The sequence below is a fragment of the Pelophylax lessonae genome, assembly GCF_965119305.1.
Source record: "Pelophylax lessonae genome assembly, chromosome: 12".
Taxonomy (NCBI): domain Eukaryota; kingdom Metazoa; phylum Chordata; class Amphibia; order Anura; family Ranidae; genus Pelophylax; species Pelophylax lessonae.
In genome coordinates, this window is record NC_138779.1 from 209,682,016 (window position 1) to 209,706,453 (window position 24,438).

Below are 24,438 nucleotides of genomic sequence, written 5' to 3' on the forward strand. Positions count from 1 at the left end.
AGAAGATAAGGCATGACCCAACCTAGTCCCAAGGAACAGATTAGCAGGGCCCAACCTCATCACTGGAAGTAGATAGGTATGGCCAGTCCTTGTCCCAGAAAGCAAATAGACGAGACCTGACCTTATTCCAGGAAGACAGTCCGGTCTCATGACTTACATAGGACCTTGTGACCCAAATTCAGTCCAGGAAAGCAGAGCAGATAGCCTTGGCCTGACATAGTCCTAAAAAATCAGATAAGTGTGGCTTAACCTCATCCCATAGGTCAGGCCTGACCATGCCTCAGAATTTTGAGGTGGAACTTTGGCAGGTACAAAGTGTTATTAGTGCCATTAATTATTTGAAGAGAATAAGAAACTAAAAGCGACATCTGAGTGTCAGGTGAGTAAGTTGTGATGAAAGCATGTTTCATGCGCAGCAGTTTGTTATTTGATGCATGCACCTGGGTGCCAGACATTCAGAAGCAGACAAAAAAAATGGCATACGCCAACCAACGTTGTGCTCCTAGTATGTACACGTAGGACATTCTGTTGAAAACAGTGGCACACTATACGGTTGATAATCAGAAGATGGGCCTAGAGCATTAGTCTGTGTGCAAACAAAGCAGCTATTGCAACTAGCAACATGTTGGCATGAAGGTTGAGACCATGGCTTGTGCAGGTGACTTCTCTTCTCATGCTAACGCCTCCGTAGTTAAAGTTTTGGCTTCCGAGGTCACAGAGTGTCTTGGTGCCACATCCCCGCATAGCCATCTTGGCATACTTTTTTCCTGCAGAAGATCAAAAGGAACCTTTGAGAAGGTTTTAAAAGGAAATTCAGCATATCTAAGGAGAACACAGGTATAAATTCTATACAACCTCTTTAGACAACTACTATTTCGTGCAAGGGTCAACCTAAAATAACAGCTTAAAGTGGTTCTAAAGGCAGAAGGAGGATTTTTTACCTTCTGTGTGCAGCAGCCCACCCCCCTAAAATACTTACCAGAGCCCCATTGCGATTCAGCGATGTGCACAAGAGCCTTGGCTCCCTGGGGACACTCACTGCTCTTTGGCTGAGAAAGCAGCAGGGGCCATTGGCTCCCACTGATGTCAATCACAGCCAGTGAGCCAATAAGGAGAAGGAGGTGGGGGGGGGGGGCCTCAGCTCTGTGTGTGAATGGACACGCAAAGCAGCGGCTTGGGAGCGAGCCTGCTTGCTCTGGAGGCACTCTGCAGGAGAGAGGGCCAGGAGCGCCAGCAGGGGACCTGAGAATAGGGGGATCAGGGCTGCTCTGTGCAAAACCATTACACAGAACAGGTACGTATAACATGTTTGTTATTTAAAGAATAATAAAAATATTGCCATTATTATCACCTTAATTAATATCCACATAGGTTCTTTTTTTGTTAGTTTTTTCAGCCTATGGTGGGTTCCAAAAACTTAAACACCAGTAAGTGAACCAAAAAAGTGCACTTAGGGTGTGTCTCTGACCCTCCTCCCGAAGAGGAAGGATGACTCCCTAACCCAAGGGTTCACAAGGCTCCTGACAGGGGTAAGACACATTCAGGTCCACCTAGCCAAAAGGACCAATAGACCCCTTTCTTCAAGATCAGCTGATGCCAACCAACCAGTACTAAGTGGGGGGGGGGGGGGCTCTCCTGAAGAGAGAAGCCAGTGCATTGGCTAGGCCTTGCGGTCTGGTAACAAGAATTGCCCTGGTCTTGGCTAAAGGTCTAGCCCATAAGGTGTAGATAAAAACAAAAAGGCTGTCGTGGCCTATGCATCCACTTATGTAGACGTTACATGACTGCTAGTACAACTATATCATATAGGGCACTATAGATAACATACAGTATATATATATATATATATATATATATATATATATATATATACACACGTGTGTGTGTGTGTATATATATATATATATATATATATATATATATATATATACACACACACACACATAGATATATATATATACACACACATAGATATATATATATATATATATATATATATATATACACACACACATTATTTTTAACCCCAAACATTACCCAACAATTAAAAACACTAAACATTCTCTGTAAATGTGTAACTGTCTTATCTGCAAATAGATTTTGAGCTCTTGAGAGTTCCTGTCAGCTTCAGATTAAAAAAAAAGGAATTGGTTGCTGTTGCCTTAAAAAACAAAGAAAAAAGCAAATAAAGTAAAATTTTTATTAAAAAAAAAATATATATATTTTTTTAAATGTATTACTATTATTATTTTTTTTTTTATTTTGCACCGCTGATCGCTCAGTTCTTGGAGCTCCCTGAGCAGAGAGCTGGTGACTGTCAGTCACCAGCTCTCTGATCTACCACCCCCCCCCCCCTCCCCCCAGGCGCTGGCCTGTGGAGGGGTCGAGAGCGGCCTGCTCAGGCTCTTAGCAGCTTGACTGGAGTGTCGGTCCAGGCATGTGGGCGGATCCCAATCTTGCAAGAGCCTGGACCATATCTGTGATGTCAGCCGACAGCGGGCTTCGGTCCGCTGTCGGCTGAAAATGGGTTACAGTAGTGCAGAACTAACTGCACTCCTGTGGTCCACAGGAGAAGTACAGCCAAATGAGCCTTGACTGTACTTCTCCTTTTAACCCGTTCTCAAAGTGTCACCAACCTGGCCCTGCACCCTGCATATAGAAGTTGATGATAATGATGAACGGCATTGACTCTATCACAAAAAACAGTAATTAAAATAGTACAAGTACCTGAGTACACATCTCTCTGCAGGATACATCTAATTTCATCTCCGGTGCAATCTATCCTTTCCTTAGAGAGACACCAATCAGAGTCAAGGGCTGTACAGCTTTGACAAGTCAGTCCATTACGGCGAATGGTATCTTGAGGCACTGCAAACAAGAAAAGTGGGCTTTGTCAGTCATTCAAAAGAATTATCACTTTGCAAGGGAATTTTTTCCAAAGAGCTCAGAGGATACGGTGAAATTCACTTTGCAAAGACTGCCATGTTCAGGAAAAATTAAGAAAAAAAACAATATTTTGACTTGCATATGATTGGAGTGATGATTACACTAGCTGCCATGAAAAAGTATCTCTATTGGTGGCCCAACTGGCCCCGGAAGCTGTGGTAATCCATTCATGCCTAAGCCTTTTTCTGACATTCGCTGCTTATAAGTTAAAATCAGTATTTTTTGCTAAAGAAATTATTTAGAACCCCCAAACATTATATATATATATATATATATATATATATATATATATATATATATATACACATATGTATACGTACATATATATATATATATATATATTATATATATATATTTCTGTATATACAGTGGGTACGGAAAGTATTCAGACCCCCTTACATTTTTCACTCTTTGTTATATTGCAGCCATTTGCTAAAATCATTTAAGTTGATTCTTCTTCCTCATGAATGTACACATAGCACCCCATACTGACAGAAAAACACAGAATTGTTGACATTGTTGCAGATTTATTAAAAAAGAAAAACTGAAATATCACATGGTCCTAAGTATTCAGACCCTTTGCTCAGTATTTAGTAGAAGCCCCCTTTTGATCTAATACAGCCAGGAGTCTTTTTGGGAAAGATGCAACAAGTCTTTCACACCTGGATTTGGGGATCCTCTGCCATTCCTCCTTGCAGATCCTCTCCAGTTCTGTCAGGTTGGATGGTAAACGTTGGTGGACAGCCATTTTTAGGTCTCTCCAGAGATGCTCAATTGGGTTTAAGTCAGGGCTCTGGCTGGGCCATTCAAGAACAGTCACAGAGTTGTTGTGAAGCCACTCCTTCGTTATTTTAGCTGTGTGCTTAGGGTCATTGTCTTGGAAGGTAAACCTTCGGCCCAGTCTGAGGTCCAGAGCACTCTGGAGAAGGTTTTTGTCCAGGAAATCCCTGTACTTGGCCGCATTCATCTTTCCCTCGATTGCAAACAGTCGTCCTGTCCCTGCAGCTGAAAAACACCCCCACAGCATGATGCTGCCACCACCATGCTTCACTGTTGGGACTGTATTGGACAGGTGATGAGCAGTGCCTGGTTTTCTCCACACATACCGCTTAGAATTAAGGCCAAAAAGTTCTATTTTGGTCTCATCAGACCAGAGAATCTTATTTCTCACCATCTTGGAGTCCTTCAGGTGTTTTTTAGCAAACTCCATGCGGGCTTTCATGTGTCTTACACTGAGGAGAGGCTTCTGTCGGGCCACTCTGCCATAAAGCCCTGACTGGTGGAGGGCTGCAGTGATGGTTGACTTTCTACAACTTTCTCCCATCTCCTGACTGCATCTCTGGAGCTCAGCCACAGTGATCTTTGGATTCTTCTTTACCTCTCTCACCAAGGCTCTTCTCCCCCGATAGCTCAGTTTGGCCGGACGGCCAGCTCTAGGAAGGGTTCTGGTCGTCCCAAACGTCTTCCATTTGAGGATTATGGAGGCCACTGTGCTCTTAGGAACCTTAAGTGCAGCAGAAATCTTTTTGTAACCTTGGCCAGATCTGTGCCTTGCCACAATTCTGTCTCTGAGCTCTTCAGGCAGTTCCTTTGACCTGATGATTCTCATTTGCTCTGACATGCATTGTGATCTGGAAGATCTTATATAGACAGGTGTGTGGCTTTCCTAATCAAGTCCAATCAGTATAATCAAACACAGCTGGACTCAAATGAAGGTGTAGAACCATCTCAAGGATGATCAGAAGAAATGTAAAGCACCTGAGTTAAATATATGAGTGTCACAGCAAAGGGTCTGAATACTTAGGACCATGTGATATTTCAGTTTTTCTTTTTTAATAAATCTGCAACAATGTCAACAATTCTGTGTTTTTCTGTCAGTATGGGGTGCTATGTGTACATTCATGAGGAAGAAGAATGAACTTAAATGATTTTAGCAAATGGCTGCAATATAACAAAGAGTGAAAAATTTAAGGGGGTCTGAATACTTTCCGTACCCACTGTATATATATATATATATATATATATATATATATATATATATATATATATATATATACTGTATATACATATATATATCTGTGTATATATATATATATATATATATATATATATATATATATATATATATATATATATATATATATGTGTATGTATATATATATATATATATATATATATATATATATATATATATGTATATGTGTATATATATGTATGTGTATATATATATATATATATATATATATATATATATATATATATATATATAATTTTTTTTCCCAACAAATAAATAGCATCCACCATCGAGTGCAATGGTCGATCACCTTAATATTGGAATGATAAAGCGTTTATCATATGTATTATTCTCATTCATGAGGCTCATTCCGTGACAACATAAATCAGAAGGGGTGGAGGTGTAGATGCATAACCATGCATAACAATCTTAATGGCTCCTTGGCAGTTGGCTTACATGGAATAAATAGATTTGAAGGCGGGGTCTCGGGGGGGTTCCATCACGCCATAATTTATGATACGTTTACTCATTTGTGAACCAAGACAACATTCAGTCCAGCGGGATCCAGATGCGGCATTACCAAAGCCAGGCTGAGGATGAGCATGCCAGAAATCTGATGATCAGAGGGGAACGTCCAGCAGCAATGGAGGGAAGAGTAGAAATCACAGTCAAGAGTCTCTAAACCTCAGACGACCGTCCAGAGCACTGTGTGCATTACAGGCCTCTGCTTGAACCTGAGACCACCCTCCAGCACTGTATAGCATTAAAGGCCTCTCAGAGTCAGACCACCATCCCAGAGCACTGTGCATTACAAGCCTCCCCTCAGACTACTATCCAGAGCACTGTGCAGCATTACAGGCCTCTCATACCACCGTCCAGAGCACTGTGCAGCATTACAGGCCTCTCATACCACCATCCAGAGCACTGTGCAACATTACAGGCCTCTCATACCACCATCCAGAACACTGTGCATTACAAGCTTCCCCTCAGACTGCCATCCAGAGCACTGTGCAGCATTACAGGCCTCTCATACCACCATCCAGTGCGCTGTGCAGCATTACAGGCCTCTCATACCACCGTCCAGAGCACTGTGCATTACAAGCCTCCCCTCAGACTACCATCCAGAGCACTGTGCAGCATTACAGGCCTCTCATACCACCATCCAGAACACTGTGCAGCATTACAGGCCTCTCATACCACCGTCCAGAGCACTGTGCATTACAAGCCTCCCCTCAGACTACCATCCAGAGCACTGTGCAGCATTACAGGCCTCTCATACCACCATCCAGAGCACTGTGTAGCATTACAGGCCTCTCATACCACCGTCCAGAGCACTGTGCATTACAAGCCTCCCCTCAGACTACCATCCAGAGCACTGTGCAGCATTACAGGCCTCTTTTACCCCGATCCAGAGCACTGTGCAGCATTACAGGCCTCTCATACCACCATCCAGAGCACTGTACAGCATTACAGGCCTCTCATACCACCACCCAGAGCATTGTGCAGCATTACAGGCCTCTCATACCACCACCCAGAGCACTGTGCAGCATTACAGGCCTCCCATACCACCATCCAGAACACTGTGCATTACAAGCCTCCCCTCAGACTACCATCCAGAGCACTGTGCAGCATTACAGGCCTCTCATACCACCATCCAGAGCACTGTGCAGCATTACAGGCCTCTCGTACCACCATCCAGAGCACTGTGCAGCATTACAGGCCTCTCATACCACCATCCAGAGCACTGTGCAGCATTACAGGCCTTTCATACCACCACCCAGAGCACTGTGCAGCATTAATGGCCTCTCATACCACCTCGCAAATCGCAACCAACGTGGGATGGGACAGCTTGCTCCCTAGTGAATGGCAAAAAGCTCACCTCATTGCATGACCTATTGCTGCCTTTTGCAGAACATACTAAAACCTTCCAGAGTAACACCATGTCCATGTCCCGGGCCCTCTTTGATCTACTCAGCCACCTTGAGGACTTTAAACAGAACACTAGTTTCCAAGACCTTGCCACAATTGCACAGAAAATGAAAGAGAATGCGAACCAGCGTTTTTCTTCATTCTTGGTTCCAACTCATGAAATGTTCTCGTCACTTGCAGCAGCTGCTTGTTTTGTCAACCCTATTATCTGTGAAAGCCTTGTTGATGTGGCAGAATCCACATTGCCCCACACACCAGATGGGGAATTGTCTGAAGATGATGTGGAACGGGAGAATATTGAAAAATCACAGGAAGTGGAAGAGGCACCATCCACATCTAAGCAGTCAGTCGTTCAGTTTCTTTCTTAATGCTGCAGAAGACCAAGGCAGAGGATCTCCCCAAACAGCATAGAGCAGCAGATCAGAAAATATAAGCAAGAGCTTTTGCACCAAGTTGCCACCATGACTGAGGACACCAAAACAGATTTTTGGCTGGTAAAGAGCGATACTTTATATCACCAGCTAAAACCTTTTCTATTAGACCTGCTGGTTATGCCAGCTTCTCAAGCATTTGCAGGAAGGGTTTTCAATGTCACAGATGACCTCTCTAGGTCAAGGCAAGGGTCATGTTGGCACAAAATGCTTTCCTTAAAATGAATCCAAACAAGTAGAAGTGTTTTATTCTCCAGGTATTTCTATTTCTAGAGCTCTGAAGACGTTAACGTAGTGACGAAACGTGTAAGGTGGAACGCACGTCGTGACGTCACGGGAGCAAGTGGAATGCACGCCGGTAATACCGCTCTCCACTCATAGCTCCGCTCATGAATGATCACTGGATACCTAATGTACTGTCTTTTAACCTGCCATTTAACCCATGGAGTGGAAATAAAAGTATTTTAAATGTACTATACTATCTGGAGTTTCTATTCACTCTTGCCTGACGCGGGGAGAGAGAAAGGTGGGACCTGTCACAGTCCAAGGAACGGAGTGACCATACTATGAGTGGGTACCTGCCCTGGTCCTGGTATCCAACCAAGCGCTATTTGGTCTTAATGCTATAGGGCAGTGATGGCGAACCTTGGCACCCCAGATGTTTTGGAACTACATTTCCCATGATGCTCAATTACACTGCAGAGTACATGGGAAATCATGGGAAATGTAGTTCTAAAACATCTGGGGTGCCAAGGTTTGCCATCACTGCTATAGGGCATCTAAGACCAACAACATCTGGTGAGTGACCCACCCATCCCCATACCAGGGTGGAGAGTGACCGGTGCTATTTATTTATCCCAAGGCTGATTGCGTTGAGCACCTGCACTTTATCCGTACTGGATTTATGTTTTTGCACAAGGAACTTTCCTTTTAATCTGTGTTCAATACAGTCACCTTTATACATTTACATTATATGGACTTCATGATGCACCAATGAGGCACCAGCACTTTCTATTTATTATCTAATATACACACTTTATATGAATTGTTTACTGTATGCACTTATATGAATTGTCCCCTATTGCATAACTGCACAAAGCACGTTTGATGCACATATTATTTATATTGGAATTTTGAACATATTATTTATACAAATATTATTTATATGAGCTTCTGAAATAACTATACAAATTTAGCATCTACGTTTAATATTGGCAAGTGCTGTAGGTAGCCCTTGCTATTAGTGGCTATACTCATTCATCCACAACATTTTGACCACAGAGTACACTGTAAATGAGGATATATAATTAATTATACAACAGTTATGAATATCTAAAAGGGTTGAAAAGCTAGTTAGATGGTTTCATCAAGCGATATGAATGGGAAAAGAATCACACAGAAGATTCCTGAGGGAAGAGAAGAAGAAGGAAGGAAGAAGAAGGAAAAAGGAAGAAAGAAAGACCTTAGATTGTAAGCTCCTTGAGGGCAGGGACTAATGTGAATGTACAATGTATATGTAAAGCGCTGCGTAAATTGACAGCGCTATATAAGTACCTAAAAATAAATAAATACATAAATAAAGAAGGAGGAATGATTAAATTGGTAGTAAACTCTCCTTGATACATTTTCCCCATTTAAATCATTGCATAAAGCTTTACAAATCGCTGTGTGGATAAATTCTAACCTTCTCAGTTTTCTAGTAATCGGTCACTGTTCCATTTCATGACCTCAGGGGCGCATGCGCCCATCATCCTCTGCTCACGGCACGCTATTCGTGCCATCAGTCCATTCATTAATATGCCGTGGCTCCATGATCTCTTTCTGCGGCATCACACTCCTGCGATTCTACAGGTCCATTCACAAACAAGGAGGAGATGCATGCTTGAATTAATGGCTCTGACAAGCAAAAAGGGCGGAAGCACACTGCACTGCAAACGCGGAGGAGAATAGTTAACATGGCGTCAGCTTCGGCCGGGAGGGAAGAATTTAGAAACAATATGGAATAAAAGTAGGAAACATTCAAAGGGGGAAATAATAAAGTAGAATGTTAAGAAAAGGTTTCTCATACTGGCTGTATAAAGAAGGAGCATTTGAGGAGAGGAGTTTTCTACCTCTTTAAGGAAGAAGAAGAAGGAAGAAGAAAAAGTAAGAAGAAGAAGAAAGAAGGAGAAGGAAAAAGAAGAAGGAAGAAGAAGAAAGAAGAAGAAAAAAGAAGAAGAAGAAGAAGAGGAAGAAGAAGTAGAAGAAGAAGAGGAAAAAGAAGAAGGAAGAAGAAGAAGAAGAGGAAGAAGAAGAAGAAGGAAGAAGAAGAAGAAGGAAGAAGAAGAAGAAGAGGAAGAAGTAGAAGAAGAAGAGGAAAAAGAAGAAGGAAGAAGAAGAAGAAGAAGAAGAAGAGGAAGAAGAAGAAGGAAGAAGAAGAAGAAGAGGAAGAAGTAGAAGAAGAAGAGGAAAAAGAAGAAGGAAGAAGAAGAAGAAGAAGTAGAAGAAGAAGAGGAAGAAGAAGAAGGAAGAAGAAGAAGAAGAGGAAGAAGTAGAAGAAGAGGAAAAAGAAGAAGGAAGAAGAAGTAGAAGAAGAAGAGGAAGAAGAAGAAGGAAGAAGAAGAAGAAGAGGAAGAAGTAGAAGAAGAAGAGGAAAAAGAAGAAGGAAGAAGAAGAAGAAGAAGTAGAAGAAGAAGAGGAAGAAGTAGAAGAAGAAGAAGAAGGAAGAAGAAGAAGAACAAAGGAAGAAGAAGAAAGAAGAAGGAAGGGAGAAGGAGATTGACTAGGTATGGATAGGAGTCAATGGGTAGGTTGGATGGTCTGCTAAGCCAAGGACCCCCAATACCTTTTATGGCAGCTAGTGTTATCTTGGTGTTGACTTACACATAGGACTGGTGGGGGAGCAGTAATCCGAGGTACAACAGGAGGTGGCTGTTTTAAAATATCCTCCCTGGAACACAATGCTCCCAGAAGCTCCGCAGTTACTTCGTCTTGCGCAGTACCGGGAGAAGGATTTTGTACTGACTCCCTCTGCAGGACAACAGCAAACAAAGCAAGAGGTTATGAACAAGACAAACAAACAGTTTTCACTATAATATATTCCTCAAAGGATATGAATCCTCTTTGTGGGCACTAAATTTATTTGCAAACTCAAACCCCTTTGAGTCTGGGACAATTCTGACACATCCCCTACATGTAAATAAAACATTGTTTTGTTTGCTAGAAAATCACTGAGAACTTATCGATATTATAAACAATTTTAAGCAGAAGCCCTAGAAAATAAAATGGTGGGTGTTACATATTTTGTATGTCACACAGTGGTAGCGCAACGGTTTTTCAAACGCTCCAAAAATTATGTCACACTGAGTAAATAGATACTAAACATGTCACATCTTAAAAATTCATACAACTGTGGAACGCCGCCAAACATTGATACCTAAAAATCTCCATAGACGGCACTTTAAAAGCCATAACTGGTTACCAATTTAGAGTAACACAGAACGTCTGGTGCTAGAATGTTTGCTCTCTCTGACATTGGCGGTTATACCTTCACATGTGTGGTGCGATTGCCATTTACATATGCATACGGGATCAACGCATGCATTCTCATTTGCGTGTGAGCAAGCTGTAACGGAGGTGCTTTCATTTTTTTTTTTTTTTTAATTTTATTATTTATATTATTTATAATTTTTTTTTCATTTCATTATTTATTTTATTTACATTTTTTTTTTTTTTTTACATTATAACTTTTTTTAACACTTTTATTGCTATCACAAGGGATGAACAACATCACCATGTTAGCATGGGCCATAACAGGTCCTCTTTTTGGAGAGATCTAGGGTCTTCCACTTCCTATCAAAGTAATCCTGTGGCTCTTTAGCCACTGGATTACTTCTACAGTGTGCAGAATCATCGGCTCCCAAAAAAACAATATCACGGTCATCACTGCAGCCACTGTGGTATCCAAGATATCACCCTTCCAATCCAGCGATGTACCGATATGTTGCTGGACAGGAAACGGTTCATTGAAATGAAAAGTAGCACTGACCTCATCACTGTGCTGTAGAAAGCCTGTGCAGAGAGCAGAGCTGGGGGGGGGGGGGCAGGGGGGCTCGGCAGGCTCCACCCACTACATGCTGCCTGCAGAAAACCACATGAAGGGGGGCGAAGACAAGACCAGTCACCTTGCGCAAGGCAAGAGTGTAGCAGTGAGCGGTCCTTATTACAGGAAGCTGTAAGGGTTGTTTCATTCTGACTTACTGCACACATCTGAAGGAAACACACAAAGGAGGCAAAGATTGTTTTTAACCTGTTGTTGCCCACGTAACACATACGTGGGGTGGCAAAAGGGTGGGCTATAAGGATAGCATGCCACATATATGCTTCACTGGGCGGCCAGTGTTCCTAGGTTGAGTCTGTTGAGGTGTGTAGACCCACTGTACAGACCAAGGAACTCAGCACAGGGAGGGTGGGAACCCCTCGTAATGGGCACAGGAGGTGTACGGACCCAGGGACTAAGCACAGGGATGGTGGGAACCCTTCATAATCGGCCCAGCAGGTGTGGAGACCTAGGAACTCAATGCAGGGATGGTGGGAACTCTTCATAATGGGCACAGCAGGTGTACAGACCAAGGAAATTAGCACAGGGTGGTGGGAACCTCTCATAATGGGCACAGCAGGTGTACAGACCTGGGAGCTCAATGCAGGGATGGTGGGTAACCCTCATAATGGGCACAGCAGGTGAGCAGACCCAGGAACTTAGCACAGGGTGGTGGGAACCCCTCCTAATGGGCACGCCAGGTGTACAGAACTGGGAACTCAATGCAGGGATGGTGGGAACTCCTCAAAATGGGCACAGCAGGTGTACAGACCCAGGAACTCCGCACAGGAATTGTGGGAACTCCTCATAATGGGCACAGCAGGTGTACAGACCTGGCAACTCAATCCACAGGGATGGTGGGAGCTCCTCATAATGAGCACAGCAGGTGGACAGACCTGGGAACTCAATGCAGGGATGGTGGGAACCCCTCATAATGGGCAAAGAAACCGATACCTCAATGAAGCTACTGAATGCCAGCTTCTCCTCCTATCCCTCCCGCAGACATTCAGTAGCTGCTGGTGGGAAATGAAGCCCATCGGTTCCTGTACATGCTGCTCCTGCCACCTCCCTAGCCCCGTCCTGCTGCTTTAGGCCCCTCTGTGCTTCCCTGGGCTCCCTGGCCCCCATGCAATGCTGCAGGGTTTCCCTCCCGCACCTCCTGCCAGTTGCTGCAGTAGCAATAGTAGGATCGAGAGCAGGGAATGAGCTAGTAAATGTGTCATTTCCCAGGCCCTTCATTGTCTTAATGAATAGAGTCAGTAATCAGTACCATTTTTGTTTTTTTAATTGACTCTTAGTTGAGGCATAGTAAACTGCGTTCCCTTTGCTTCCATTTATGAATGAATGGGAAGTTTCTTTCTGTCTCAAAAGTGAGAGATCAGGGGCCTGTTTAGACCCCTGATATTTCACCAAAGCCCCCCAACGGGGTTCTAAAAAATATATAGAGAATAATAAAAAATAAAATTGTAAAAAAAATAAAATTGTAAAAAAAATAAAATTGTAAAAAAAATAAAATAAAATAAAACAAAATGGTAAAAAAATAAAAATAAAACAACAAAAATAAAAAAAACCTACTGACACTAGTGGGGGGAACTGCCAGGGTCACAAAGGTCGCACTTGCGACTGGGCTTTGGCATTCCGCCACCATGGGGGGACCCCAAGACAGCAGGAAGGTGGCCGGATGAGGGTCTGTAAAAAAGGATCCCACAATGAGAGTAAAGAGCCCTGGAATTAATAGGAAGGGCCCTGGTCGGGGACCAGGAAGGCCCTTCAAAAATTATTCCACCGGGGCCCTGAAGGTTCTCGTTACGCCTCTGGTTCTGAGGAGATAAAAAGACCTTTCAGATAGTTTAACTTTGCAGCATCCGCAGAACGCTGAAATTTCCCTTTCTGGTGGACTGGCCCTTTCATACCATCTGTCATAATGAGAACACAACCAAACACAAGAGATGTTATACGATACCCATCATGGTTATTGTGCTGGTAGCAGCGCACACATTATCCCTTCCACATTCTTTTTCTTCCCCAGTACAAGAAAAGTCCGGCCCTTCAGACCTGCAGACTGTGCAATGAATAGCATGACCTGAAGAAGAAAAAAAAGAAAAAAAAAGAGAAAGTTAGGAGTTCAGGTAGAAGTTTTTGAAAGTCATCTTAGCCCAGGTAAAGTCACTAGATCAACACCCTGAAAACTAACAAATTGTGCACAATATTCTACTTCAATAGTAGTAAAGTCACATTGGTTTTGCTCCAGGAGCGATTAAACAATAAAAATCGCACAACAAACACTAACAAAGATGGCCGCCGGTTTCGGAAAAGGAAGCGGCGGCATGACGTCAGCACTTAGATCCGCCCTACGTGTTTCGTGCGAAACAACGTCCCCAGGGGATTGCAGCCATCTTTGCAAGTGTTTGTTGCAAAAACGTTTAGTGTTTGATCGCTCCTGGAGCAGAACCAATTTAATTTTACTACTATTGAAGTGGAATATTGCGCAAAACTGATTTGTTTCTATTTATACCGAGCTTTATTGCCCTCTTTTAATTAAAATACTAAACCAGCCCTCAGAATTTCCACTAGCCTGCTCGCATTTGGTGAGTGGAAGCAAGCTGAGAGTGAGTATGTGGAGCCGCATCGTGGGGGGAGGGGGAATCTCTCCATCTGTATTGCAATCATGTATCCATACTATAGAATCCAAGATTGGGTGTTCTGTGCTCCACCGATACACCTCTATATACACCTCTATATACTATATATACATCTATATACACCTCTATATCCTCTATACACCTCTATATACATCTAAATACATCTCTATACTATATACATCAATATACACCTCTGTATACATCTACTGTATATACACCTCTATATACCATATATACTAAATATATACTCAATATACAATATACACCTCTATATACACCTCTATATACTATATATACTTCTATACACACTTATATACACCTCTATATACATCTCTATGTGCTTAATACACTCTATATACACCTATTTATACACCTCTATATACTATATACACCTCTATATACTATATGCACTCAATATATACACCTCTATATACTATAATCACACTATATATACTCTATAACATCTCTATATATACTATATACACTCTATATATACTCTATATAGACCTCTATATTTTATATACACCTCTATATATTATATGCATTCTATGAATACTCTATATATACCACTATAAACTTTATACACTCTATATACAACTCTATATAATATATACACATCCATATACTATATACACTCTATATACTGTATACTCTATAATATATGCACCCCTACATACCATATATACCTCTTTATACTATATATAATCTATATACACCTCTATATACTATATACCAGCCCTCGGAATTTCCACTTGTCTGCTTGCATTAGACAAGTGGAAATAAGCTAAAGGGCGAGTGTGGAGCCGCATCAGAGGGGGGGGGGGGGGCGGGTGTTGCCGGCAGGGGGTTGGACGTGGTAGCTGGTGGCGAGAAACTCTTAAGGCCTGGCTAGTAACTCAGGACCTGACATTTTGGAGCCCTGTTCTACATTATATATGAGCTTTCACTGGGCGCTTCCCCCTTGGTGACATATAACGCCTCACCTGGATTAACTCCTAATGTGGTGGAAGATGGCGTCATGGCAGCATTGGAGGAGTTGAGTCATCACCTGTGTACACGCGTGGTTAGCTGCATTATATCTGAGTGAATAGGGGTGCTGGTTAAAGGACACTCCTGGTGATGCACATGGATTTGGTGGTGGATATTAAAGGACCAAGACACCATTCTTCTTTAGATTGAAGAATTTTATTAGAAGATAAAGCTGTTTCACTGTGGAGTTTCCCATTAACAATTGTAGCTATTGTTTTATTAGCTTGATTTATTATTATTTTTTGAACATATACAGTAAGTGCACATTTTTTTAACCACTTACACTCTCAAGTGCTGCATTTTTATGCTATTCCATTTGGGGTTTTAATGCTAGCTGCCAGTAGTTATCTCTAGCGCTGACTTTGGTTTATTATTTTGAATACACTTTCCCACCCTGCCAAAAAATGTAGAGGCCAGTCTGCTGACAGCCTAAAGATTTACTGCTGCTCAGGAGCTCTGGGCTTCAGCAAAATGGCAACTTCCAGCAAGAAGAAACAGGAACAATGCTGGAGGCAATTTACAGCACACACTAATGTAAGTCATAAAATGGGTGTGACCATATGGGGACATTTCTACACTAATCAGCAGACTAGGATGGCGAGGTGGGTTGTGTCCTAAGATTCATAAAAAAATCTAAATGCTGCACAGGAATACTTTGTAATTAAGATGAAGACAATGAAACTGCATTACATATAATAGTAATACAACATTTCTTTAAGAATCTATCTGGCTATCTTTATCACGTTTATTCTTTCTTTCTTTCTTGGATCTGTCATCTATTTATCTATCTATCTATCTATCTATCTATCTATCTATCTATCTATCTATCTATCTATCTATCTATCTATCTATCTATCTATCTATCTATCTATCTATCTATCTATCTATCTATCTATCTATCTATCTATCTATCTATCTATCTATCTATCTATCTATCTATCTATCTATCTATCTATCTATCTATCTGTCTTTATCTCTCTCTTTCTCACACTCTCTCCATCCCCCCCCCCCCCGTCTTTATATTTGCCTCACTTTATTTTTCTTCTTTTTCTCTCTTCTTCGCTTTCTTTCTTTCTTTCTTTTTTCTATCGCTATCCCTTTAATTCTCTCGCTCTTCCTCCATTCTCCCACTCTCTCTTCTTTCCTTCCCCCCTCCATATCTCCCTTCCTCCCTTCCTTCCTTCCTTCCTTCCTTCCTTCCCTCCTACCCGTCCTTCTCTCTCTCTTTCTCTCTTCCTTCCTTCTGTCCCATCCTTCCTCTCTTCCTCCCTTCTCTCTCTCTTTCTCTCTTCTTCTCTTTGTTCTTTCTTGGATCTGTCATTCTATCATTATCCCTTTAATTCTCTCTCTTCCTTCCTCCCTTCTCTCTCTCTCTTCTTTCCTTCCCTCCCTCTCTTCCTCCCTTCTTTCTCACTCTTTCTATCTTCTAGCATTCCGTCCCTCCCATCCTCCCTTCTTTCTCTCTCTCTCTTCCTTCCTTCCCTCCCTCCCTCCCCCTTCCCCCTTCCTCCCTTCTCTCCCTTTCTTTTCCTCCCTTCCCTCTCTCTCTCTTCCTTCCTTCCCTCCCTCTCTCTCTTCCCTCCCACCCTCTCTTCCTCCCTTCTGTCTCTCTTTTTCTCCCTTCCTTCCTCCCCTTCCTTCCTTCCCTCCCTCCCCCCTCTTCCTCCCTTCTCTCCCTCTCTCTCTCTGTTCCTTCTTTTCTTCCTTCCATCCTGTTCCTCCCTTCTCTCTCTCTCTTTCTTCCGTCCTTCCCTCCCTCTACCCTCTCTTCCACCCTTCTCTTCTCTCTCTTTCTCTCTTCCTTCCTCCCTCCCCCCCCCCCCCTAGGGCTGGCCCAAGACATTGTGCTGCCTGGGTCCGAGAATGAAATGCTGCCCCCCCCCCCCCCAAAAAAAAAAAAATCACGCCCTCCAAGAGGCCCCCATATTCTATAGGACTATGAAAGCAGTCAGAGGGGTGTGAATGTGTACGGAGTAGCAGGACAGAGCAGTAGACACTCGGCAGATGAGCGCACCAGGCTTTCTACTGTCTATAGTGCCACAGTGCACTGCAGGGCTGGGGGCAAGGTACAGAAGAACGCAGGGTGGCGGACATGGTACAGGAGAATGCAGTGCTGCGGGTATGGTACAGGAGAATGCAGGGCTGCGGGCATGGTACAGGAGAATGCAGTGCTGCGGGCATGGTACAGGAAAATGCAGGGCTGCAGGCATGGTACAGGAGAATGCAGGGCTGCGGGCATGATACAGGAGAATGCAGTGCTGTGGGCATTGTACAGAAGAATGCGGGGCTGCGGCAATGGTACAGGAGAATGCAGTGCTGTAGGCATGGTACAGGAGAATGCAGGGCTGCGGGCATGGTACAGGAGAATGCGGGGCTGCGGGCATGGTGCAGGAGAATATGGGGCTGTGGGCATGGTGCAGGAGAATTTGGGGCTGCGGGCATGGTGCAGGAGAATGCGGATCTGCGGGCATGGTGCAGGAGAATGCGGGGCTGCAGACATGATACATGAGAATGCGGGGCTGCAGGAATAGTACAGGAGAATGCAGGGCTGCGGGAATAGTACAGGAGAATGCAGGGTCTGCGGGCATGGTGCAGGAGAATGCAGGGTCTGCGGGCATGGTGCAGGAGAATGCAGGGTCTGCGGGCAAGGTACAGAAGAAAGCAGGGTGGCGACATGGTACAGGAGAATGCAGTGCTGCGGGCATGGTACAGGAGAATGCAGTGCTGCGGGTATGGTACAGGAGAATGCAGGGCTGCGGGCATGGTACAGGAGAATGCAGGGTTGCGGGCATGGTACAGGAGAATGCAGTGCTGTGGGCATGGTACAGTAGAATGCAGAGCTGTAGGCATGGTACAGGAGAATGCGGGGCTGCGGGCATGGTGCAGGAGAATGTGGGGCTGTGGGCATGGTGCAGGAGAATTTGGGGCTGCGGGCATGGTGCAGGAGAATGCGGGGCTGTGGGCATTGTACAGGAGAATGCGGATCTGCGGGCATGGTGCAGGAGAATGCGGGGCTGCAGACATGATACATGAGAATGCGGGGCTGCGGGCATGGTACAGGAGAATGTGGGGCTGTGGGCATGGTACGGGAGAATGTGGGGCTGTGGGCATGGTGCAGGAGAATGTGGGGCTGCGGGCATGGTGCAGGAGAATGCGGGGCTGTGGGCATTGTACAGGAGAATGCGGGTCTGCGGCCATGGTGCAGGAGAATGTGGGGCTGCAGACATGATACATGAGAATGCGGGGCTGCGGGCATGGTACAGGAGAATGCAGGGCTGCGGGCATAGTACAGGAGAATGCAGGGTCTGCGGGCATGGTACAGGAGAATGCAGGGCTGCGGGCATAGTACAGGAGAATGCAGGGTCTGCGGGCATGGTACAGGAGAATGCGGGGCTGCGGGCATGGTACAGAAGAATGTGGGGCTGCGGGCATTGTACAGAAGAATGCGGGGCTGTGGGCATGGTACAGGAGAATGCGGGGCTGCAGGCATGGTACAGGAGAATGCGGGGCTGCGGGCATGGTACAGGAGAATGCGGGGCTGCGGGCATGGTGCAGGAGAATGCGGGGCTGTGGGCATGGTGCGGGAGAATGTGGGGCTGTGGGCATGGTACAGGAGAATGCGGGGCTGCGGGCATGGTGCAGGAGAATGCGGGGCTGTGGGCATTGTACAGGAGAATGAGGGTCTGCGGGCATGGTGCAGGAGAATTCGGGGCTGCAGACATGATACATGAGAATGCGGGGCTGCGGGAATAGTACAGGAGAATGCAGGGTCTGCGGGAATAGTACAGGAGAATGCAGGGTCTGCGGGCATGGTGCAGGAGAATGCAGGGCTGCGGGAATAGTACAGGAGAATGCAGGGCTGCGGGAATAGTACAGGAGAATGCGGGGCTGCAGACATGATACATGAGAATGCGGGGCTGCGGGAATAGTACAGGAGAATGCGGGGCTGCAGACATGATACATGAGAATGCGGGGCTGCGGGAATAGTACAGGAGAATGCAGGGTCTGCGGGAATAGTACAGGAGAATGCAGGGTCTGCGGGAATAGTACAGGAGAATGCAGGGTCTGCGGGCATGGTGCAGGAGAATGCAGGGCTGCGGGAATAGTACAGGAGAATGCAGGGTCTGCGGGAATAGTACAGGAGAATGCAGGGTCTGCGGGCATGGTGCAGGAGAATGCAGGGCTGCGGGAATAGTACAGGAGAATGCAGGGTCTGCGGGAATAGTACAGGAGAATGCAGGGTCTGCGGGCATGGTGCAGGAGAATGCAGGGCTGCGGGAATAGTACAGGAGAATGCAGGGTCTGCGGGAATAGTACAGGAGAATGCAGGGTCTGCGGGAATAGTACAGGAGAATGCAGGGTCTGCGGGAATATTACAGGAGAATGCAGGGTCTGCGGGCATGGTGCAGGAGAATGCAGGGCTGCGGGAATAGTACAGGAGAATGCAGGGTCTGCGGGCATGGTACAGGAGAATGCAGGGTCTGCGGGAATAGTACAGGAGAATGCAGGGTCTGCGGGCATGGTGCAGGAGAATGCAGGGCTGCGGGAATAGTACAGGAGAATGCAGGGTCTGCGGGCATGGTGCAGGAGAATGCAGGGCTGCGGGAATAGTACAGGAGAATGCAGGGCTGCGGGAATAGTACAGGAGAATGCAGGGTCTGCGGGCATGGTGCAGGAGAATGCAGGGTCTGCGGGCATAGTGAATGAGAATGGAGGGCTGTGTGCATGAGAATGCAGGGCTGTGGGCATGGTGCATGAGAATGGAGGGCTGTGGGCATGGTACAGGAGACGGACATGGTACAAGAGAATGCGGGGCTGTGGGCATACTACAGGAGATACAGTGCTGTGGGCATGTACCATGCCCGCAGCACTGCATCTTCTGTAGTATGCCTGCAGCCCCGCATAATGGCAGGTAGTGTGCAGTCTCACTTACCTGTTCCTAAAGGGCGCCTTAGGATTTAAAAATGGCGCCGCCCGGCGCCACACGTCAACACGTCCGCGGCCGGCCTGACATGCACACTGCGCATGTGCCGCCGCTCGGGAAAGCTAATACATGTTCGGCTATTCCCGGAAATAGCCGAGCGTTTACGGGCTTTGCCGAGTGGCGGCGGCGCATGCGCAGTGTGCATGTCGGGCCAGCCGCTGACTTTTTTTTTTTTTCGATAGGCGAAGAAGAGAAGAGGCGGCCGGGGCCGCCCCTCTCTAAGTGCCGCCTGGGACCCATGGTCCCACCGGGACCCATGGTAGGGCCGGCCCTGCGCCCCCCCTTCCACCCTCTCTTCCTCCTTTTTTTCTCTCTTTCTCTTTCTTCCTTCCCTCCCTCCCTCCCTCCCCCTTCCTCCCTCCCTCCCCCTTCCTCCCTTCAGTCTCTCTTTTTCTCCCTTCCTTCCCTCCCTTCCTTCCCTCTTCTCCTCCCTTCTCTCTCTCTCTCTTTTCCTTCCCTCCCTCCCACCCCCCTTTTCCTCCCTTCTCTCCCTCTCTCTCTCTGTTCCTTCCTTCCTTCCTTCCTTCCCTCTTTTCCTCCCATCTCTCTCTCTCTTCCTTCCCTCCCGTCCTCCCTCTCTTCGTCCCTTCTTTCTCTCTCTTCTACCCTTCCTTCCCTCCTGTCCTCCCTTCTCTCTCTCTCTTTCTTCCCTCCCTCCCTCCCTTCTCTTCCTCTCTCTTCGTTCCTTCCTTCCCTCCCTCCCTCCCTCCCTTCTCTCTCTCTCTTTCTTCCTTCCTTCCCTCCCTCTACCCTCTCTTCCTTCCTTCTCTCTCTCTCTTTCTCTCTTCCTTTCCTCCCTCCATCCTCTCTTCCTCCCTTCTCTCTCTTTCTCTCTTCCTTCCTTTCTTCCCCCCCTCCACCCTCTCTTCCTCATTTCTCTCTCTCTCTTTCTTACTTCCTCCCCTCCCTCCCCTCTCTTCCTCCCTTCTCTCCCTCTCTCTTCATTCCTTCCTTCCCTCTATCTCTTTCTCCCTTTCCTCCCTATCTTCCTTCCTTCCCTCCATCCTCTCTTCCTCCCTTCTCTCTCTCTCTTTCTCTCTTCCTTCCTTTCTTCCCCTCTGCCCTCTCTTCCTCCTTTCTCTCTCTCTCTCTTCCTTCTTTCCTTTCCTCCCTCTCTTCCTTGCTTCTCTCTCTCTCTTTCTCTTTCCCTTCCTTCCCTTCCTCCCTCTCTTCCTCCCTTCTCTCTCTCTCTCTTCCTTCCTTCCTTCATTCCCTCCTTCTCTCCCTCCCTCTCTTCCTCCTTTCTCCTTTCTCTCTCTCTCTTCCTTCCTTCCCTCCCTCTCTTCCTTCCTTCACTCTATCTTTCCCTCTTCCTTCCTTTCTTCCCTCCCCCAGCCCTCTCTTCCTCCTCTCTCTCTCTTCCTTCCTTCCTTTCCTCCCTCTCTTCCTTCCTTCACTCTCTCTCCTTCTCTTTTCCTTCCTTCCCTTCCTCCCTCTCTTCCTCCCTCCTCTCTCTCTCCCTTCCTTCCTTCCCTCCCTCTCTTCCTTCCTTCGCTTTCTCTCTTTCTCTCTTCCTTCCTTTCTTCCCTCCCTCCGCCCTCTCTTTCTCATTTCTCTCTCTCTTCCTTCCTTCCCTCCCTCTCTTCCTTCCTTCGTTCTCTCTCTTTCTCTATTCCTTCCTTTCTTCCCTCCCTCCCCCCTCTCTTTCTCATTTCTCTCCCTCTCTTCCTTCCTTCCCTTCCTCCCTCTCTTCCTCCCTTCTTTCTCTCTCTTCCTTCCTTCCTTCCCTCCCTCCCTCTCTTCCTCCTTTCTCTCTCTCTCTCTTCCTTCCTTCGTTCCTTCCTTCCCTCCCTCCCTCTCTTCCTCCTTTCTCTCTCTCTTCCTTCCTTCCCTCCCTCTCTTCCTTCCTTCGCTCTCTCTCTCTTTCTCTCTTCCTTCCTTTCTTCCCTCCCTCTGCCCTCTCTTCCCTCCCTCCGCCCTCTCTTTCTCATTTCTCTCCCTCTCTTCATTCCTTCCTTTCCTCCCTCTCTTCCTTCCTTCACTCTCTCTCTTTCTCCTTTCCTTCCTTCCCTTCTCCTTCTCTTCCTCCCTTCTCTCTCTCTCTTCCTTCCTTCCTTCGTTCCTTCCTTCCCTCCCTCCCTCTCTTCCTCCTTTCTCTCTCTCTTCCTTCCTTCCCTCCCTCTCTTCCTTCCTTCGCTCTCTCTCTCTCTTTCTCTCTTCCTTCCTTTCTTCCCTCCCTCTGCCCTCTCTTCCTCCTCTCTCTCTCTCTCTTCCTTCCTTCCTTTCCTCCCTCTCTTCCATCCTTCACTCTCTCTCTTTCTCTTTTCCTTCCTTCCCTTCCTCCTTCTCTTCCTTCCTTCTCTCTCTCTTCCTTCCTTCGTTCCTTCCCTCTCTTCCTCCTTTCTCTCTCTCTCTCTCTTCCTTCCTTCCCTCCCTCTCTTCCTTCCTTCACGTTCTCTCTCTTTCTCTCTTCCTTCTTTCTTTCCTTTCTTCCCTCCCTCCCTCTCTTTCTCTCTCTCTTTCTTCCTTCCCTCCCCTCCCTCTCTCCTGTCTATATGATTGTATCATGCACACTTATATACATGACTTTTTTTAATTAGAATTTCCCATCCTATTACCCATCACACGTCACCCAGAGTCGGTATGCAGCAAATCCTAATGATACATCTGTGTCTGGTTAGCTGTTGGGACTTGCTCGGTTTATTTCAGGTTTGGTGTCGGAGCCCTTCCCTTTTCCCAGCATCGCTTGGTGCAGTCTGGGCTGTGTAGCAGACTGCAGCCCTTCACCTATGCAGAGCACCGTACATCTGCAGAGGAAGGGGGGGATCAGCCATGAGCAGAATCCCCATCACTCAGCATGGGCTAAAAATAAGACGCAGATCCAGAGCATCCCAGGGAAGAAAAGAGAACGCAATCCTCCGTCTGCAACTAGAAAGGCTCGCTGCAACGGGTCAAGGTTGTCTTTGTGTTATAGGCTCTACATACATTTAATAAACATAGTGAAAAACAAAAATAAATCAAAATAAATTAAATTAAATTAAATAAATAAATAAATAAAAAGAAATAGAAATAATTTAAAAAAAATGAAAATAAATAAAAATAAAACAATAAATAAATAAAAAGTAAAAAAAGAATTAAAGGAAAATAAAATAGAAATAATAAAAAAAATTAAAAATAAATACAAATGTAAAAACACATAGAAATATTAAAAAATGAAAAAGAATAATAAAAATAATAATGAAAATGAAATAAATAAATAAAAAATGAAAAAGAATAATAAAAATAATAATGAAAATGAAATAAATAAATAAAAATAATTTTTAAAAAATTAAAACAAAAAAAATTAAGAAAAAAAAATTAAGAAAAAAAAAAAAAAAGAAATGCAAATAATAGCAAAAAAAATACAAATAAATAAAATTCCTGTTAAGTAATAAGACTAATAACTGCAATTGATTTCCCACGGCATCCAATCAGAAATGAACCCTTATGGCTTCTTATTGCTCTAAGCTGGCAGAAGGGCGTCTGCTATTGGTTACGCATCACCACCGATCCCTGCACTTGCCTTACTGAATACGCCTGTTTACCTGACCAGGGGGGTGCGATGCAGGATTTAAAGATGGGACCTATGACGTCATACATTTTTAAAGGAATCATTAATGGCAATCCTGCATTGTAGCAATTTAATGAAAGTCATGGCTCCCCCAGTATATAGGACTTACCCCCGGTGATGAGGGTGGAGAGGATGCAGGTGAGTGCTATCAGGGTACCCATGGTGAGGAGTGCAGAGTAGAGCAGGACTGGGCAGTGTGTCGGTATGATGCAGCGAGGAGCCACACGGTGCAGTGATGTTGGGTGAAGGGAGGGTCCTGACAATGATGCAGCTTCCAGCAGTAAAATCTTTTAAAGATGCAAGAATTTTCTCCAGCATGGAGCCAAAAAAATTGCTCAACCCATTTCCCGACAAGCCAGACACTATGTACAAGGGACACAGTTTTTTTTTTTCATTCTTACCATTGAATGACATTAAAGAGCAAGGCTAAAAATTGCCCAGTCAATGTTCTAGATGTTTCCTGGGCTATCCTCTTTAAATTATGTAAAATAAAAAATAAAAAAATAAATAAAAAAAAATACAAATAATAAACAAAATAAGCAAAACAAAAATAATGAGAAAATAAATACAGTTAATAAAGAATAAAAAAGAAAGAAAAACAATAACAAATAAAAATAAATAAAAATAGACTTTTAATTAATAAGACAAATAGCTGCAGTTTCCTACAGCAGCCGATCAGGAATTTAGTTTGCTAAAATGCTATGCATCCTAAACACTTTTTTTTTTTTTTTTAACTGTTTTCACCTTTTTTATACTTTTTTTTTTCCAATGCAGTGCTGCTGATCTCCTTCGGCCTTTTTTCAGCCACTTCCTGTCTATATGAACCCTCCAGCAT

General features: G+C 44.9%; 1 pseudogene across 1 annotated transcript; it reads right to left on the reverse strand.

Annotated features, from left to right (window-relative positions):
• Positions 1 to 33: 33 nt before the first annotated feature.
• LOC309568675 (phospholipase A2 inhibitor and Ly6/PLAUR domain-containing protein-like) lies at positions 34 to 23,921 on the reverse strand (annotated as a pseudogene). Its single transcript, XR_014226130.1, has 5 exons — positions 23,713 to 23,921; positions 13,362 to 13,481; positions 10,183 to 10,329; positions 2,728 to 2,868; positions 34 to 767 (listed from the first exon to the last, which is right to left on the reverse strand). The product of XR_014226130.1 is annotated as a phospholipase A2 inhibitor and Ly6/PLAUR domain-containing protein-like (transcript).
• Between the last annotated feature and the right edge of the window lie 517 nt (positions 23,922 to 24,438).